The following is a 19,149-nucleotide window of genomic DNA, read 5'->3' on the forward strand; positions in this document are numbered from 1 at the left end:
ACTTCCGCGACCTTTGACTTTTGAGTTCCATAGGCTAATCCGTTATCAGGTTTTCACAAAATGCCTTTGACAACCTCTGTGATTTTTGACGAGCAAATTTAATTAGGCTGTATTTTGAATAGAGATAAGTGCACACTGAAGAGAATTTTTTTTATCCAAGCTGCAAAGAAGTATACGTCACATTTTTGGAAGGGAATTTGCTCATTACACACTCTTGGTAGTCAGAGACACAAAAAACAAAACATACCGTATTTTCACGACTATAAGGCACACTTAAAAGTCTTAAATTTTCTCCAACATAGACAGGGTGCCTTATAATCCAGTGTGCTTTATATATGGAAAAAAAATTGAAATGTGTTATTCATTGAGGGTGCGGCTTATAATGCAGTGCGCCTTATAATGCGGTGCACCTTATAATGCGGTGCGCCTTATAATGCGGTGCGCCTTATAATGCGGTGCGCCTTATAGTTGTGAAAATACGGTAAGTCACACTTGAGTATTAATTGCAGGCTCAGCCCAAATTATAATGCCAAAAATACACTATCCAAGTAAAAGTAAAAATGCTAACATTATTAAACTACTCTTAAAAGTATATTTTCCTCCAAAAATGACTCAAGTAAATATAACAGTAATGCAACACGACTCAAATCCAGTTGAAAATATTGGGATGGTGACAAGATTACCACACACACAAACACGGACATTGTGATGGCAACGACGCCCCATCAATACTGAAAAAAACCCTGAAATGCGCACTTTCAAATGTCCGTGACAATGAATGGCCTTTTGATGGAGGTGATTACTTCCCACATTTTCATCCACGTCGGTCCCTTATTACCTCGTTTCTCTTTTCGGCAGAAAATAGCGACGACAAAGTGTTGACGAGGAGAACGGCGGACGACCTTGGGAAGTTATTGAGGGGGCAAGATGGAGGAGGGAGGAAAAAGACGCACATCAGATTGTCTAAAGGTGTGTTCACACATTCTCGGTTGAACATAAACACGACACAAAGAGAATCAGATGAGGATCAAAATGTATCACGAAAGCTCACCGAAAATAAATTAAGATGGCGTTTTGTTCAAAACTATTCAACCGCCACCAGAATGAAGGCTTGAAGAGTGGACTGTATTTTACGTACTATGAGTCACACCTGAATAAAAGTCGCAGCAGGCACCGAATACACAATGAAGAAGAAAATAAAATATAAAAGTTGCACTGTAGTACGTCCCATTTTTTTTTTATTTGATCAGAAATCAAGAACAAACTAAAAGTAACAATAGACAGATGGAGAACAACAGGTTTTATTGTCATCTGTTAGAAACAAATTTTCCAGATAACTATAGCTGAAGAAAACTAAATAACAGGCTGTCAGTGATCAAAGTGGAAAAAAAAAAACCAATTCGTACTTGAGTAATGGTTGCAGGCTCAGCCAAACTATGAACAAAGTGTGATTTATAATCGGGGGAAATACAATATGTAGTAAAAAAATACTGCACCCCAAAAACTCTACTTACTATACTCCAGTGCAACTTATATATTTTTTTCCATTTTATTGTGCATTCTTTAGCGACTGTGACTTGTAGTACAAAAGAACTGTATGTCATTTTTTTCTTTTGTCTGTGATTTCTTTCTCTCATCCCTCAAAATGGTTTCTTTTCTGCTGCTTTCTCCGAATACATTTAACAATATAAACAACATAGAATAGGTTAAAAAAAAGTGGAAGGATTTCAAGTTGGCTCTTTTGCCCTTCAATTTTCCTGAAAGTCACCCTTGTGAAAAAAAAAAAATGTTTGGACACCCCTGGCCTCGTGATTTTCACCTCTACCTGGAGACAGCATAAGAGCGTGAGATATTGAGTCGGTTTGTGCGCGTCTTGAGATGTAGGAGGTAATGTATCTGTTGACAGCCATAATTCACTCCATTTAGCGAATGAAAAATGGCAACAGAGTTCCATTTTCGTGCCCCTGCATACACTCAGCACGCTAATGTCAATTTCACCGTGGCCGTGTATTAAGACCCCAGTATAGCAATCTTTTGCACATCAAAATGCCTGTATTTCCTTTCATTTTTAAAATGTTTCCAGACGAATTTTAATGGGAAAAAATGCTCAACTCCTATTTAAGGGCAGTTTGCTTGAGTTGACGTGAAGTGGGGCGGACACAATGTGGCAGAAAAAAGAGAGGACAAATGCTTCCCTCATGCCCGCGCCTCATTAATATAAAAGACAAAAAGGATGGAAGTGATAAAACAATACCGACAATGAAATAAAAAATAGGGGAATATTCATCCCGGGAAAAAAACGGATTGAAACACAGGAGCAGGGTTCTTTTTAAAAGTGTTGTTTTATTAATTGCATTTGATCCAGTTTGACTGGGAGGGACGAATGAACAAAAGATAATTTTTTTGGGGCTAAAAGTTGCACTTTTGTTCGGAGTTTGGCTGGATCTGGGACTTATGTGTTTTTTTTCACTCTGACTGCCAACAGCATGTTGTTTTTTATGCTATTGTTATCCCCAAAAACTTTTAATATGTTACATTAACAGATGCCAGTTTTGTCTTCTGTTAAAAATGGCACCCCCAATAATACTTACAAATTTATAGTCCAGTGAGTCTTGTATATATATTTTTCCCTTCATTGTGCATTCTTTGGCTAGTGCAACTTATACTCTGAAAAATACAGTTAACCACCACCAAAATGTAGTATTAGAAATAAGCAGTGGTGGTCCGTGCATTTTCTCGCAGCGCCTTCAACGGATAAAATCTACTTCTTAGCAGCATTTAATGATTAAATACAAATACTGGAGCTTTTCAGACATTACAACCGGGCCAGGGAGGTGATTTCCCCGGGAAAAGACAGCGATGGACGTCAATGGCGAAACGGCAAAAATTGCACTAAAATGGGGTAAAATCCACTTCCTAGCAGCATTTAGTGATTAAATACAAACACTGGAGCTTAAATACAAACACTGGAGCTTAAATACAAACACTGGAGCTTTTCAGATATCAGAAGTTGACCCACAATTGAAATATTATTTAGGAATATAGCCATATTTTACTCATCAAAAATCCTTTTTAACTGTACACAATATCCATCCTCCTTTCTTTCTTCCTTCTTTTCTATCGCCATCGAAGCTAATGCTGAAAGTCGAGCCTGTCCTGTCGTATTTCTGGCATAGTCCGTCTTAAAAATTGCTTTAAATCAACACAACAACATATTTGGTTGTGAAGCTCTCGCTCCAAATACAGTTTGGTAGATCTGGCTAATCACTAGCCAATCATAGTTGGTGAAAGCGATGACTTATCCCTACGCCTGCGACAAGGCAATGACGAAACGCAAACTCGAAATCTGATTGGTTAAAGCAACAGTCTTATCGACGCTTGTTTAATGCAGCAGAGCCCGCAGAACTGAATGTGAAGGCCTTGAGGCAGATTTCTGACCCTGGCAACAAATAATGGCTGAAATGTGATTGGTTATATGCTTCAATATGAAAACACACATCTGGAAGCAGTGCAACCAGGGGGGAAAGCAATGAAAGGAAGCTAACAGACAATTTGGAATTATTTAATAAGTATTGATGGACAAAATAGAATATATGATTCAGATATTTCTTAGGCCAGCAAAGAAAGCCTTGAAGGCCCTGACGGCCCGCCACTGGAAATAAGAAATGTTTTATCATTCTATCGGTGCAACGCTAGCAGAATCACAAAACAAACAAACTCCGTCATCTTATAATCCTTTTTGCTTGCTCCCAAATCAACAAGGACAAACTTTTGAAAAAAGAAAAGAAAGAGAGAAAGGCACAACTTGAATTTTGGCCCTGGCTTCTTGGTATGCCAATTCACCTGGCGGGCTCAGCCAAGGAAGTTAGCCTGACAAATTATCATCACACACACGCGTGCGCGCACGGTCACCCGCAGTCCCTGACATGTCTCGCCCACAGCCCTTCTGGCTTGTCTCCATGGTAACCACAGCAGGGATGGTGTCCTTGGCGGCGAGGGAGGGATTGTGTGGAGTAAGAAAGCGAGGAAAAGAGAGCGAGGCGAGCCGCTGACACTTGTTGAAGACTGAATAGGATACCTTGACATGTGCATTTTTTTTAATCTCGCATGCGTCAAAACGATGTTTTGGGAATTAGACGCTCCGATAAATAGAGTTCTCCATTTTGCAGTATTTTGGATAGTAGGTGTTAGGAGTCATTCTATGATGAACTAATTGTTTAATTCACTATTTTTTCATTAATTACCTGACCAGAATGTTTTTCTGCAGTGAATATTATAGCGCAATGTTTTCTTAGTCCTAAAACATTTCATTACTTTCTGCCTCTTTGTTACCAACCTGGAAAATACTTGAATGAATAAGAAAAAGATAACAAATGTAAAGATAACATTTGTCCCTGTTTGGCCACTCTGTCTATCACTTGTTAACTTTTTCTCTTCAGCGGAACCTTGACATTTTCCCTTCCATTCAGGCATTTTCCAAGGCAACAGCAGTTTAAAAAGTGCTTCATTTTCATCTGCCTTAGAGCTTAAAGAATGTTTTAATCATAGTCGTACAATACCGACAGCAAGGGTAGACAGAAACGGTTAGAGTTCACCGCCATTTTGAATGAACTGTTTATTTGGTACTGAATTTCTCTCACCATTTTTCCTCTAATCCATGCTTCAAAAAATATGTATAAAATGTCACGTAAAACCCTTTTTTTTACCTGCTACATTTTGGAGTAAAATACTATACAGTGGTACCTCTACATACGAGCAGCTCTACCTACGAGATGCTCGAGATACAAGGACATTTTTGAGCTAATAATTCGCTCTAGATAATAGAAAAATTTCGAGATGCGAGAAAGCCAGGTGGCCATGACATGAGGCTGTTTATCGTTGTAGCGCAACTGTCTTTTTTTGCCGCATCTCTTTCGTGTCTCTACGAGCACTGGGCGGAGCTTGCATTTGGAGGTGTTGCGGGAACTCGTAGCGAGGAGTAGGTGGAAGAGGGAGGCCGCTTGGCTACAAAGCATATCAAAGACATGCTAGCGAAGTGGCAAGAGTTTTCTGATTTTGTAGAAAAGAGGCACCCTGACAAGCTGGCAAGTGGTCGCGCGTTATCGGATTGTGAGGACATTTGTGCGCGTCATTTTCGAAATATTTTGAAGGGAAGGCTAAAACAAACAACTCTTGATGCGTTCCTTTTAAAAACTGAACGTCCGGCCGAGTAGAGTCAACCCGGAGAACAAAGGTGAAAAAAAAAGTAAAGTGTAAAGTTACATTAAACGTATGTTTGAGTGTGTCTGTATATTTTAATCCAAGTTAATTTAAATTTGTTTGTTCTGTTAAGAGTGCATTGCCGCGGAAAAGCATGCCCCCTCGCCTGCCTCTATGTCCCGCTCGCTGTACCCTCCTAGATACTGTCCTAGATACGATCAAAATTTCGAGATGCGACCAAGCCAAGTGGCCATGACATGAGAGGCTGTTTATCATTGTAGCGCGCTGTCTTTTTTTGTCGCATCTCTTCCCGTGTATAACAGATATCTACGAGCACTGAACGATGTCTTCACACGAGTTTCTCCTACACATGGAGCAGAAAACGCATGCGCGGGCAAAAAGAGGGCTTTCTGGGTAATTAAGTATACTCGTGCACACAACACCGATAGCCAATGGCATCCTTTCTCAGAATAAAACTTCATTACCCACAATCAATACGTGGGTAGGCTGTTATTCCTTCCTTAGCCTGTTAGCTCCCGCGATCGCGCATTCAAGACTACTTCTCGTTGGCAAGTGGTCGTACGTTATCCTATTGTGAGGACATTTGTGTGCATCATTTTCGGAATATTTTGAAGGGAATACAACAGCAAGCAGCCCATCGAAGGCGAACGTGAGGGTGGAGGCGTGGCAAACAGCTAACCCGCCCAGAATGAAGGTTAACAAAAATTAAAACAAAATTAGAATTCAGTTTTGTGTAAAGTTACATTAAACGTATGTTTGAGTGTGTCGGTATATATTAATCCAACTTAATTTAAATTTGTTTGTTCGGTTACGAGTGCGTTGCCATGGATCAAGACAGGTACTTTCTCTACCTGGGGGAGAATTCTCATTGTTTCTTTGTCTGGCTGTCTCCTCCCATCTGTCTGACACAAATACAGATTTCCCCGGATGTTCGGCAGTGGACAGATTGAACGGCAGTCGTTGAAACAGGGCCTGATTTTGCTACGGGCAACGTGGGTGACAGCCAAGGGCGCCAGCCAAGGGCGCCAGCTATGTGAGGGCGCACGAGAACGCTCCCAAAAATTCAGGTAAATTACCAGTTGCCTTGACTATTATCCCTCGTTTTCAGAAGTGTCCCCGCAACCCATCTAAAATGGGACAATCCATTTTTTTTCTGACATATTTCTTATGAAGTTGTAGTTGATGATTCGGAAATCAGGCTAGAAACCTCCAGTTTTACGTTCAAAAGCACACAATTTAATGTCCAGTTTACTGGTTGGACAGCCCTATACTAAATTGTCCATGGGTAGGCTATTGGTCGGCTGGCAAAATATTCATAGTGATCCTTGGCTTGTGCCTGCAGTTGGCTGGGTTAGGCTCCAGCACCCCGTCGAGCCTTGTGAGGATAATGAATGACTATTCTTGTGTTTTTACATCAAATATTAGAGCACAAAGTGATGGCCCGGGGGCCAAATCTGGCCCGCCGCATCATTTTGTGTGGCCCGGGAAAGTAAATCATGAGTGCCGACTTTCTGTTTTAGGATCAAATTAAAATGAAGAGTATAGATGGATATTACATTTCCTCATTTCCCCCCTTTTAAATCAATAATTGTAATTTTTATCATTTTTTTTCTGTGTTTTTAGTTCAAAAATCATTTTGTAAAATCTAAAAATATATTAAAAAAAGCTAAAAGAAACATTGTTTTAGATCTATAAAAAACTGAATATTCAGGGCTTTTAATCCAGTTCTTTTAATCCATTTATTTAAAAAAATCGAAATATTATACCTAAAATGGTCCGGCCCACGTGAAATGAAGTTGACGTTAAAGCGGCCCGCTAACCAACCCGAGTCTGACACCCTTGTTAATTAGAGGCTATCTTTGGGTGAAAAATCGTAAGGTCTAACGCGCCTCGACCTGCGGCGGCTTTTGTCTTGTTGCGTGGGTCATTATCTTTGACTTCAGCCTAATGCAGCTTCTCATATGATTGGCATTTAAATGTTTTTTTTTAATCAGCCATTTTTACATTTGATCAAATGTATTATTCTGGATGCACTTGAAAGGCTGCCTGACAACAATAGATGAAGAGCGTCTCTGACTTTTGCTTTGACAAGTAATGATTGAGGCTGGTTCATGTCAGAATGGCATTCAGTCGAATGGATTGGAATTGCACGTTGCATTTCTTGGCGGCTGTCAACGTACGCCAATAATTGTTTTTTTTCTTCTTCTTAACTCTTTGAGTTCAATGACCCCTCCAGTCAAAATGGCCAGCGAAAAAAAAAACCATTCATGATCAGCATTCAAAACAATTGCAGGCAAGAACCCAAATTATGAGTTGTTTGGACATCGATTCAAATACCTTTGCAACACACAGCAAAGCGTTCATTTATTTTAGTCCAAACATGCCGCGTGTCAAATACACAAGACATTTACTGTCACTGCAGGTCTTTTAAATTGCACAGTTGAATGGAATCAAACATCATCCATTTCTAATATTTAGGTAGATTTACTTGAATTGATGTCTCTGTTGGCGCTTAACGACGTCTCGCCCACCCACACTGAACGCGTCAGGTCGGCCCTTCGGTGAATGAGGTCTTGGAGGGCCTGTCAGTGGCCATGGCAACTGAACGCAGCACGCCTTTGAGTTTATTTCCCTTGTCCACATGTAACAAAGAGACAACCTCCTGACCAGCTGATTGTCTGGTAGAGCGGCATCAAGTGCTCGGCGGGCGGCGGGGGTCTCTTGGGGAGGCCGGCCCGGCCCGCCTTTTATAACCGACATCTTAACGCGACATGTGTGGATGTTGTTAAGAACACTGCTGGTGCAACGTTACATCAATTTATTTCTTTTTTTCCATTCATTACGTCGCACCTTTTCTCACAGCATACACTTCTTCCCGTCCGTCCGGCGCGAAAAATGGCGAAGAGCGTCGAGCACATGTAACAACGCAACGTGTGGTGACAGTTGACCGAGCGCCACCGTTTTTTTTTTTTTTGCGGCGGCGAAGCGCATTCATATTAATTTGGATAAATGCTCTTTGACACCGCCTATTCCTCTTTTTAAATTGCGTGGCAGCAGGTTACAGGCGCGTCTTTTCTTAAATGGCGCTTCAAAGTGCTTCTAAATGGATCGTCAAGCGGGAGCTCGTTTATTAACATTAGCTGCCCTGCGAGTCGACGATAAATTTGGTGGGCTTCATTGTGCTTCAGCGGACACGCTGCGCATTTGCTATCAATAAAAAAGTCCTTCCTTTTCTCCCTTCGTGCTCTAAACAACTGCAGCATCATTTCACATCATATCAAAGTAAAAAGAAATAACTGACTACCATTTTCAGTTTATATTAGAGCTTTAAAATTGGAATTCTCCAAATGTCGTATTCGATGTACACCGCGTTCCAAGTACGCATGAAAATGTGCTCGCTGTTTTCTAAATGAATGCAAATGGCAGTCTAATTTTAAGCATCCGGGCCCTACGCTATCCATGATATTTTCATAATTTACTGCTGGCCAATGAGAACTGGGCAGCGGGCCTCACTTTGGACACCCGATTTAAAGCGTCTCAACGGGGATGTCGAGGTTTGATCCCAGGAATTCTATACATGGCCTGGGAAAAATAAGCTATTTTACAAAATTCTGTGTCGAAGAAGTTGGTACGCATGAACATTTTATCAAAACGGCGGCAGCACAAAGAAGCGTCTCGTGGGGTCGTCGTATGCCTTTATCTCTCTGACAAAGCGCCAAGCTTCTGGCCGACGTGGGCATTCAGAGACGCCGTTATTCGGGCCTTTGTCAGCCCAGAATATTCTTGAATTAGCCAAACTAGGTGTTGAAAGACTGGAAGTATGTGACCCCAAAAGCACAAAACCAAAAGGTCACATGGAGCCTCAAATTTGCAGATTTGTGTAGGGTAACACTAAGCGATCCGTCAATTAGTCGCATGATGAATAAACCCCCCCCCCAAAAAAACTCCACCCATTTATTGGCTATGAGACTTCTGTTCATTTCACAGATGTTTATCGGTCATTAACGCATCGTAGAACTAAAGATCAGACAAAAAAACATGGAGCCTATCCTCAGAAACCGTAGTACCCAGAGAAACTCCATGCATGCTCACATGCAAAATCACCAGGGATTAAACCCCAAAAATGTGAACAAAATCTCCTAAACCAAGGATGTCAGACTCGGGTTGGTTCACGGACCGCTTTAACGTCAACTTGATTTCACGTGGGCCGGACCATTTTAGATAGAACAATTAGATTATGGATTAAAAGAACTGGATTCAAAGACCTGAATATTCAGTTTTTTATAGATCTAAAACAATGTTTATTTTAGCAGTTTTTATATATTTTAGATTTTACAAAATGATTTTTGAACCAACAAAACAGAAAAAATGATTAAAAAATTACAATTATTGATTTCAAAGGGGAAAATCAGGACATTTAATATACATCTATACTCTTCATTTTAATTTGATCCTAAAACAGAAAGTCGGCACTCATGATTTACTTTCCCGGGCCACACAAAATGATGCGGCGGGCCAGATTTGGCCCCCGAGCCGCCACTTTGACACACATGTCCTAAGCAGTCGCACACCATCTCGCCCTTAGAATACATCATAGTAAATAAATGTCTTTTCCAATAAGATCTCATATCAGCAATAATTTATGAAACAAAATATCACCCAATAACATTTCTTATCACGACAACCCTAGGTGGCGCTGACTTTTTTATGATCATTCATACGCCATAGGTGCCAAAAATACAATATTTGTACTTTTTTTTTTACATCCTGCCACTGGCCTTAAGTGATGAAATTAAACTGTCACAGAAGGTCACATGCTCAGACAGCTGTTGGACAACCCATGTTCATGTACGTTAATTACCTTCCTCAGTTTGCATTAGGTGCACGTGACACACACATACACACACACACACACACACACACACACACACACACACACACACACACACACCACACACCACACACCACACACCACACACAGTGGGAAAAGTGAAGTGAAATAGACTGAGTGAAATTCGCTGTGTCAGACACCTCTGACGAGCTTTGCCAGAGGCAAGTTGCCAGATGGAAAACCAGCCACAGTAATCTACTTACTAAATGAGGGACTGAAGGCAAACGTGTTGTCTCATTAGGCCAGCGCTGCCATGACGACAACAAAAGAAGAAATCGGCAGAGCAAATGTAATTGCTTCGTGTGGAATTGTATATTTACGTATAGATGATAGATAAAAATGATAGCAGCTATGAAAGTGCTTTTTACTGTGACTCACATTTTGTTGGATTAGCCAAAGGAAAAAAACAAACACAGCACAGCACTTTAATTCACAGCTTCAAGTTGAATACAAATTAGATGACATTACAAATACAAGGAACATTTATTCATTCATTTTCTGAAACGCTTTTACTCACATGAGTCGCGTGCGGTGCTGGAAGCCTATCTCAGCCAACTATGGGCACCAGGCGGGGGATACCTTCGATGGGTGGCCAGCCAATCACATGGAAGGAAGAGACAAATGACAAAAGTTCAAGCTCACCCTCATAACTAGGGGCAATTTAGAGTCTTCGATTAGCTCAGCATGCATGTTTTAGGGATGTGGGAGGAAATTTCTGCGCCACCTGGAAAAAAAAAAAAAAATCTTAGGAAGATTTTATTTCCAATCCGTTTACTAATGGTTGCTTAGGAACCACTAGCAAATTGACAACCTGTTTTTGGTACCCAAGCCTATAATTAACCATCTAGCAGCCTAATACTTTTTGAAAAGGTGTGTCGTTCTCATTATTGTGACTGTAGCAAGGCTTTCATAGCTCCCTTATGAGCATTTTGTTCCCCTTAGCACTTGTGCAAAAAGAGCCCAAGGCCACGAATTGCCTTCACTTTAAAGGATAAATTCCCCATTAAGAAACTCTTGCTTAGAGAAGGGGAGAATTGAAGAACAGAAAGATTGACTTTACATCAACATTTGCGTCAATGTGACTTGTGAGTTATGATTTCGTTTCACTGCTATTGACGATGGACAAATTCCTCTTGACCATGTGAGCTTTGACCTCACTACTCAAAATTCAATCACCTCTTTCTCTCAAATATATCCCACAAATTTGATAATAATCCATTTCTTGAAATTTATTGTTTAGTCATCTTGAATGGAATCATACAGACCATTCTATATTTAGACTTTTGACCTCATTTCCCCTAAAAATCTATTCCCTCTTCCGTAACATTGTACAAACACATTCTTTTAGCCATATTCTCAAATGGATCTCATTATCTATCGTCGTCAGTGAGTTAGATTGCCAAAACGGAGATGCAAACGAGTTGTAATTCACCCCATTCTCTCACGCACTTGTAAAATGGAAGTCCTTTCAGCATGAATGTGAGGATTTCCTCCACATCCCTCACTTTGAATTCATTTCCTCCCAGTAATTGCGCGACTCCAATTAAAACACGGGGTGAGTGTAAAGGAATATGGGGGGAGTGGGGCGGGGGTCTGTTTTTTTTTTTAATCCCATGACATTTCTCCAACAAGAAAAATGATATTCCAAATTTAGCATGCATCATGTGAGTAATGGATGCGGCGGTTTGGAAAGGCAGGGCTTTCCTGATGAATACACCACTTTACTCGGCGAGACTGCCGGAACGCGTGAAGAGAAATAACTGCGCAGATGTCGGTGTGGCTAAACGCCACGCCATTATGTTATAGCTTCATCATCGTCATATCGGCAAATGCGTATTCGGACGATGTGATTTTAAAGGCCGGCACCAGCAACAGTATCCTCATTGGAGCGCAATGATGTTGGATTAGTGGTTCTTAGGGTTGCATTGTTACGGATTAAAAAGGAATTAAGATGTTTTTAACTAAGCAAATCGAAAAGTGCACTCAGATAAAGCACAACTGGGCGGAGTGGGCATTCGCTTTATGTGTAAAACAACTACCGTATTTTCATGACTATACGGCGCATTGTATTTTTAGCCACAGTGTCAGTAAGGAGTGCTATTTCTGTATTTTACACACACAAAGGACGCACCGTTTTTATAGACGCAGCCAGGCATGGCAAAACATACACCAGCTTAAACATACACGCTACACCAACACGCTAAAAACATGTTTTTAAAAAGGCAACGGAAGCAAAACTGAGTTTGGTTGTACTTTATTTAGCCATTTTACAATGTACTCACATCATCATCATCACCCACAAATCCATCAAAGTCCTCATTTTCTGTGTCCGAATTGAACAATTGTCCAAATGAGTCATCGAAAACGCTGAGTTTTATACGTTCCAAAATCCATTCGCAAATAGTAGCTAGCTAGTAGATAGCGTAACTATTCCAACGCTTCCTTCCATGCTTCGTATAGCTGTGTTGATGTTGATTTCCAGGCCACAATCCATTCGCAAATAGTAGCTAGCTAGTAGCTAGCGTAACTATTCCAACGCTGCCTTCCATGCTTCGTAAAGCTGTGTTGATGTCGATGTCCAGGCCACAATCCATTGGGTGTATTGACAAAAGAAATATATATCCCAGCAGTCACTGCGCAGTACTTTTTCTACGGGGAAAATAGTAGAGTCGGGGGCTGCTTGCTAGGGAACCTATGGCTCGGGAGCCATATGTGGCTCATCTGATGGGTGCATGTGGCTCTTCGCTAACCTGTGAGGTAAAATATGTATTCTAACTGCCTGTGACAGAGCAGAGTCCCGAATGAACCAATAGGAGCGTCACATTGGCACTATGGCGCTCACACTTCCTCTAACATCAATCATCTTTTTTTTCATTAGACTTTTCTGCATGCATATTTTCATTGATTAGCAAATGGGTAAGTGTTGTCAAAATAATTCATTTATAGTACTTTAAAAGTGGTAAAATTACCCCCCAAAAATCACATCTCATTTTCACATTTTTACTCTTAAAATTTGAGTATGGCTCTCAAGGAATAAAATTTGAAAATAGGAATTGTTTATGGCTCTCTGTGTCAAAAAGGTTCCCGATCCCTGGTCTACCCTGTCGACTGATTTATTTTGAACAATTTTAGTATTGGTCCATATATAAAGCACACTGGATTATAAGGCGCACTGGATTATAAGGCGCCCTGTCTATTTTGGAGAAAATTTAAGACTTATGTGCGCCTTATAGTCGTGAAAATACGGTAATCGCAAAATTTAGTTTTGACATACTAGACCTTTGACCTTCTTCTATTTCATATCCCAAACATATTCTGTCAGTTTGATATTGTATCGTTATCACAAATTTCCTAGGAACCAAATACTACATACTACCTCCATGGATTTTTATGTGCTGGTAGAGATGATAATCCTACTTTCTCCAGTGGAATTTTTATGATATGACAACAAGGTGCTCTCATGTGAAGCCAACTGTTTGCTGCCAGAGAGAAAAGAAGAGAGGTGCTAGTTATTTCAATTAGCGTGTGAAAATGTGACTAAATTCAGAACATGTTGAACGTCAAATTTTGAAAAAACGGGCAACTGGCAAATTTATTTGGTTATGTAATCCCACACTTGGTGTCCACTTCCCACACAACTTGTTCAATCCCCAGACATGAATGTCATTTTTTTTCATTATACATCCACTTAGATGCAAAAGCTAGGTGACAACAAGTACAGCCAGACGACTTCAAGGCCAAAAAAGTATCATTAAGTACCATCAAGATTCATATAACATAAATCCTAAAGTAAAAAAAAAAGATTTTAATGAATGCAGCCTCTTCTTCCTTCCAGCATGACCTAAAATTGCACACATAATCAAAACAAGCGACGAATGATTCCTATAGTTCATGTGGCACACTCAAGGGAAATCTTGTCGCCTTGGTTACGAGTTTTAAATTAGCCACGAGTACCAAAATTGCATCATGTTAGCGTTTTTTCACATTGCGGCTTTTGCATATCAATTCCATAAAAGTCCCTATTTTCACCTTAGATTTTCTACAAAATTACCCATGATCATTGGAAATAAGAGCCAATATTCTGACGCAAATTACAATATTTAGCCTAACCAAAATCCATCCTGAGTCCACATGGTAAAAAGAAATAAAAACATTAGCGTAAATATTGAATCGGCTGTTCCGGCCTGTCGTGAAATAATACGAGAGCCTTATAGAAATCTCCGGAAAAAGCGGCGCCGGAAGAGATGAGTTTTTAACAGCTTGTCAAAGCTTTTTGCTGACTCCGCGCCTTTGGCGACATCCCACAAATGGCCCTTATAGTAGCAGCTCTGGTCAGCTTTGCTTTGAATGTGTGACTGCTTTTACACACACACACACACACACAATCGGAGAACGTTTTGCTGTAATTCCTCATTATGCTTTGAAAAAATGTGGAAAATGAACCGATTCAATAGCAAGGTCGTTGCCTCATGTCAAAGAATTTCCATTCAAACTATTGTCACATCAACAAAGAATCCTTGCTTTTCATGGACACGGGCTTTTTAACAGTTTGTGGTTAATCCACGTACAGCTATTTTGCATCATACAGAAAGATGTTTTTCAGAGACACTTTCATCATCTTTGCCAGTAATTGACATCACACGAGAGAACAAAATGGAAGCCCTCCTGAACAAAATAATACCGTATTTTCACGACTATACGGCGCATCGTATTTTTAGCCGCAGTGGCAATAACGAGTGCTATTTCTGTATTTTACACACACAAAGGACGCACCGTTTTTATAGACGCAGCCAGGCATGGAAAAACATACACCAGCTTAAACATACACGTTACACCCACACGCTAAAAACACGTTTTTAAAAAGGCAACGGAAGCAAAACTGAGTTCGGTTGTACTTTATTTAGCCATTTTACAATGTACTCACGTCATAATCACCCACAAATCCATCAAAGTTCTCATTTTCTGAGTTTTATACGTTCGTCCAGGCGGCCACAATCCATTCGCAAATAGTAGCTAGCTAGTAGCTAGCGTAACTATTGCAACGCTTCCTTCCATGCTTCGTAAAGCTGTATTGATGTCGATTTCCATGCCACAATCCATTCGCAAATAGTAGCTAGCTAGTAGCTAGCGTAACTATTCCAACACTCTCTTCCATGCTTCGTAAAGCTATGTTGATGTCGATTTCCAGGCCACAATCCATTGGGTGTATTGACTAAAGAACTATATATCCCAGCAGTCACTGCACAGTACTTTTTCTACAGGGAAAATAGTAGAGTTGGGGGCTGCTTGCCGTAGTTGTGAGAGCTGTAGAGGATGGTGTACCCTATCGACTGATTTATTTTATTTTATCGTGATAACAATTTTAGTATTGGTCCATATATAAAGCGCACTGGATTATAAGGCGCGCTGTCTATTTTGGAGAAAATTGAAGACTTATGTGCGCCTTATAGTCGTGAAAATACGGTAATCCTTTTTTTAGTGATTAATTAATCATAAATAACACATTCAGTCCCCACCTTAATGCATAAATTCCCAGAACCAACTGAATTGTACATTGTATATTGTAGAATGATTTTCTGACTAATGATAATTATTATCGTGAGCCTTGAATCGTATCATTAATGTAGTAGTATACCTGAAGGTATGCAGTAGGTCGGTACTTTATGTTTATCAAACATTTACCACTCTATGCATTCTACTGCTTAAGTTGTGCATCAACTATCATAATTCCACGTGATGTAATGTGCACATTTATGGATCTATCCATAAGAAAAATGAAAAAAATAAGCCTCTAGCCCAGTTTCCTGTCTGCACCGCTGCCGCACTGTTTCCATCCAACTGAAGTTGGAGAGCTTGCAACGCGCCATTGGTCCACTTCACACAGGCGGGCGTCCACTTATTGCGAGTGTGGGAAAGGATTCATCAAAAAGAGTGCCACCAAGTACTTTGACATTAACTGAAGCACACGTTATTCTCTGCATAATTTGTACCTGCCTTTTATGACACATGGCGCAAATGAAAGTTGCGTTCATGGTGGTGATTGGATTTGCAGGGTCAACAGTCCAATTCCGATTTATTTATTGTATTTTCCGTATTTGTCGCAAAAAAAATGATGACTGAGTCAAGGGTACGGCTTATATGCGCACAAATTAGACTTGACATGCTCGAAACTGCAATGTGACAAGAAACGCCATTACGCAAAACAAGGCGGCAGATATGGTCATTTATTTCAAAATAGAGAAAAGATAAACAGATAAAACGCTAAAAAACATTTATTTTGACGTCTATGACCGAAATTCAAGGAAAAAAATAAACCGTATCTTGAATAAAACAGGAAAAAAACTCACTTGTGCCTGCGATTGCTCACTAAGGGCGCTACCATCTTACCTCGGGATGACAAACTAGGCCACTACGGACACACTTCCTGGTTGTACTGCTCACGTGACTTCCTTTTGAGTTTAACTTCCTTATGATATTGACCCAAATAATGTGCAATCCAGCAGACGACCCTTTCGATTCATACAGTATCTCAGAAATGCCATGTGCGATGATTTTTCTTTAGATTTTCCCTTCAAAGTAACACATTTGTACTCCCTATTAAAACCATGAAAATGGAGGTGAAAATTGTGAATCAGGGGGCGGCTTATACGAGAGAAATTGTAAAATTCAACGGTTTTAAGGCAATTTTAAGGGTACGGCTTATATGCGAGAAAATACGGTAAATACTTTTATCTTTACTTTTATTTATTCAGAAATTATCATTTTAAGATTCTCTATTTTAGCAGCATTGCTCAATTTAATTTTCCACATTTATTATTGTCTTTAACCAATCCTGTGTTATGGACTTGTCTATTCCTCGCATGCTAAATGTGCACCTTTGGTCAAAAGTTTTGAGACACTTTCTCACTCAACTGAATGGTGAAATGGATGCCGTTGGGGTGTAGATTTGTTTCATATAAATTGAGAGGCTGTGCCAAAAACTCTCTTTCCTTCTGCCCCCACTGGTTGTTTGCCTCTTCGTGTTTGTTTACTTTGTATTTCTGTCATCGGAGGACGTGTGTTCGCACACAAGACAAAGTGCCCAGTAGCCCACCCACACGTCCCCCCTCAGCATCTCGTACTCTAGTTGAATGAGAGTGACATTTGAGCGTTTTGCGCCGCAGGGAAACTCATTAAAGAATGCTTAACACTGTCGTCCAAATGGCCACTAGGTGTTAATGAGCGCTGGTGGAGGACATCCTGTGCTCCTTCAACAAATAGACCACCTTTTCTTTCACCCGCTAATGAAATTTTCTCATAATCCCCGCCAAAGAAACACTACCGGCGGCCCCTTTTTTTATTTTCCTTTGTTTTTTTCTATTCATTTTATGTTTTTTTAATTATTATTTTACTTGCTTAAAAGTGTGGTCTGGTTTGCAGCTTTGCTCTAACAACGGTCAACTACAAAACTGTTTTTTTTCCCATATGAGGAAGGTAAAACAAACAAAAAACAGGTTTGGGATGTCATGACTAGAGTTTACTTTTGTTGATTTCATTAATTTGTTGTAGATTAATATTTTGCCAATCTATACGTTTTTATGCATTTGTATAAATAATACATTGATATACCAGAAATTAACTTGTATTTGATAGTGCATTTAAAAATATTTTAAGAATATTATAGCTGCGATTTTTAAGTAGTGGAAACATCAGACCTTTTCACCATATTGTTATTGATGTCATTATCGATTAACTAACGGCCAATCCATTCCAACGATCAGAATAGATTAGATGTCAATTGCTGGAAATAGCATTGAAACCGAATAATTCAGCGGTTGAAAAGGGATTGAGAAACCCTGACCGATCACATACTAGCAATAGCCGTGCGCCGTAACTGTCACGCAGCACCGCAAGACGGACTGCCGGGGTGTTTGTCAACAAAACTCCCAACGTGGCCTCCGCCAGCCAAGTGTTATTGAGGCACTTCCCCCGTCAGACTGTCACTATGATAATTTGATTTATGAACGCGCATCCTCCTCGACTCTTAAACCTCTGAACTCTGTCCGTCACGCCGCGATGCCATTTATTTCTCGTCAAGCGCGCCACACAAATCATCCCGTATCACCTGGTAAAGTCGGGAGGTCGGCCAGCAAACAAGATGGACGTTAGGAGCCTCGCTGGACGATATTTGCGACAACGCCTTACGTGACCCGTGTCAAACTCAAATTTGGCGCGGATCACTTTGTCGTTTCGGTTTTTTTTCGGAGGGGTTTCATGTCTGCCAATAGTGATTATTAGCGTTGGCAAGTATTTTTCGTGTACGGTCGATTGGTCACCGGTCTTTTGATCGCGGTCTTTTAGTCGCCCCGACCGCGACAAAGGGCGACCAAAAGAGCGGCGACAAAACAAGGTAAAACAACACGGTCTACGCATCAATAAAAGCCAACAATGGCCCTGAGCAGTTTCACTGAGCGGACGTGTGAGTGTATAAGAGTTGGTATGTACATGAGTTGTCCCCTTAGGAAGGCACGTTAGTCAGGGTCTTAACAAGTTCTCCAACAAAACACAATAAAAGTCCGGGAAATTTGGAGCTTTTCTTTAGCCTAATCATTACTAGGGCATTAAGTATGACTAAATAGCAATTCGCAGTTTGTATTTAGGGAATTTGAGCGATTTAAATGGTAATTATCACTTACCTTCCGGGCGACCAAAAGATTGGCGACCAAAAGACCGGCGACCAATCGACTGTGTACCGTATTTTTTTAATTTATTCATTTAAAAAAACATGCAGATATTTAATGTAATTATTCCCTTAATGCCAAAAGCGACTAATGTGGTTCAATACATTCTTTTAATTCATTTTTTTTAAATTTAAAGGAAAAACTTAAATCATGCATTGGTTTCTGTATTTATGGAGATTGATTTATTACAGTAATTGTACAAAAATGAATTTAAAAAAAAACGTTATAGTTGCTTCGATCTGGAATGTGACTAATTTGACCCGATACGCTTCAATAGGTTAAAAAAAATTCTTTAGGTTCTATTGATACAATTAGGGA

General features: G+C 40.2%; 1 long non-coding RNA gene across 1 annotated transcript in view; it reads left to right on the forward strand.

Annotated features, from left to right (window-relative positions):
* Positions 1-19,149, forward strand: part of LOC144071900 (uncharacterized) — an 87,108-nt gene that overhangs the window by 34,530 nt on the left and 33,429 nt on the right. The window contains exons 5-6 of the long non-coding RNA XR_013299770.1: positions 859-969; positions 6,138-6,287. This is a non-coding gene — a long non-coding RNA (uncharacterized LOC144071900). The remainder of the gene's footprint in view (positions 1-858; positions 970-6,137; positions 6,288-19,149) is intronic.

Source organism: Stigmatopora argus, chromosome 3 (genome assembly GCF_051989625.1).
Source record: "Stigmatopora argus isolate UIUO_Sarg chromosome 3, RoL_Sarg_1.0, whole genome shotgun sequence".
Classification (NCBI taxonomy): domain Eukaryota; kingdom Metazoa; phylum Chordata; class Actinopteri; order Syngnathiformes; family Syngnathidae; genus Stigmatopora; species Stigmatopora argus.